The following is a 1,915-nucleotide window of genomic DNA, read 5'->3' as shown; positions in this document are numbered from 1 at the left end:
GTCCTTTCCCTTTATATCTGGGAAAGGCAGTTCCCACCAGACAGAAGTGTCCTTTTTTCTTTCTCAGCCAAAGCAATTCCCTATAAAAAGAGATTTTTATCATCATTCCAGTAGCTGTAAAGTCACGTGTGCCGTGGCAGCACTCAGATATCCATCAGTTCCTGTCACAGGCTACACTGCCACCAGCAGCACCAACACAAGTTTAAATGTAGAAATAGGTGTGCAAGCAGCCAGGGGAGCCCCCAGCACCCCAGCCCAGACATATTCCATATTCCAGCAGCTCCGAGGGGCTGGCAACACCCTGGGAGATGCAGGAGATACACTGGAAATACTGAGATCCTTTTAGAGCCATAACATCTATTTCTAATGGCAATGTTTAAAATGTATTTCATAATCTGAAATTTCTAATTCCAGAAAAAAGAAATGACTGTTCATCTGAGCCTTTCAGATGCACATCAGCCTGCAAGTCATTGAAGACAAAAGTGGGTTTTGCTGTAATAAACCTTCATAATGAAACACCAGAGGAAAATCCTAAAGTTCAACTCAATGCATCATGTTAATCTCCAGAATGGGATTATTTTGCCACTAATCTTGTTAGAGCCAGGGCACTGTGCAAATGTATCTAAACACATAATTACCGAAGAGATATTAAAAGGATCAATTTATTTCAATAAAAAATGCAAACTTTGAGAAGAATTCATTAATACTCAAAACCCAGCCACACAATAAATAATACTAATGAACTGAGAAAAAGGAATAGATGAACAAGTACTGACATGATGTCTGGTGCTTACTGGTGTTAAAGAGGAACTGACAATTACTCCACTTGAAATGTAAACTCTCACAAGGGAAATGCTAGAAAGCGAAAGACTTGTTAAAAATATGTATGTACATATATATACACAGATTTTAAAAAGGCATTAGGATGAAAACTAATTTAATTTAGTCCTAAGGAGGCCGTATTGCCATTTACATCACCCTTAAGCTGTGTTTATGTTAGCAAACAGGGCTGTGCAACAGGAGCACGAAACAGCTGTTGCCCAAATGCTGCCAGCACACAAACTGTACATTTTGGGGGGGTTACTGCCAGCTGGCTCCATGGTGGTCCTGCAGGCTGACTGCCTCACCCCAGGGACAGGGCTGGAGGATCTCCCCGGTTCGGTTTTGCCCCAAGGGAACTCAAAAGTGCATCCCCTGTAATGGGATCAAAACACAATGAAATTTTCGTCAAAAACAGCCTCCTTTACTTGCACTGAAGTGTTTGCTGCAGCAGAAGCACTCAGGACACTGTAAATGGCTCACTCCAGGACGGAACAGCTACACTCACCCACGGTGCCTAAATGATCCCATGACAATGAGGGGTTCCCTAAAATAGCCTTTTCAGTAACAATGGGCTGTGATAGCTGTCAAGAGAGAATGTAAACACATGTTTTTCCTTATGCTTGCAAGCTCCTCCAATTTGCTACAAGGATTTTTGATTTGCTAAATCCAAACCCGTGGTTTGGCATTTGGGGATTACAGTACAGCTATTCAAATAGCACACTTGGAGTTAGCCAGGCTGCTTCAGAGGACACTTGCAATAATTTTCCATAGGCTTCCAGTGCAGGCTGAGACACATTCCACCAATACCTGTACATTCACTGCTCCTTAATCTGGCATTTCACAGAACCAGTGAAGTTGGAAAAGACCTCTGAGATAATCGAGTGTAACCTATTTTATTTACTCTTTGAGGAGTAACTTGAGAGAGAGGAAGAAGCTGGAAATGCAACCATGCAAAAAACAGATGTCATAAGTATTTATAATTTTTACCACAAAAGCTGCTCCCCCAGCCCCAGTTTGTTTGTGTAGCTGAAAGGATTTAGAGTGCCTAGGTCTCCTCAAAAACAAGTTACAATACATCTGTGAAAACGCCTGT

The sequence above is a fragment of the Manacus candei genome, unplaced genomic scaffold, assembly GCF_025592945.1.
Source record: "Manacus candei isolate 608988 ecotype Guabito, Panama unplaced genomic scaffold, ASM2559294v1 h1tg000014l, whole genome shotgun sequence".
NCBI classification, from domain to species: domain Eukaryota; kingdom Metazoa; phylum Chordata; class Aves; order Passeriformes; family Pipridae; genus Manacus; species Manacus candei.
The sequence above is the reverse complement of the archived record's forward strand: the minus strand, read 5'-3'. Positions refer to the sequence as shown.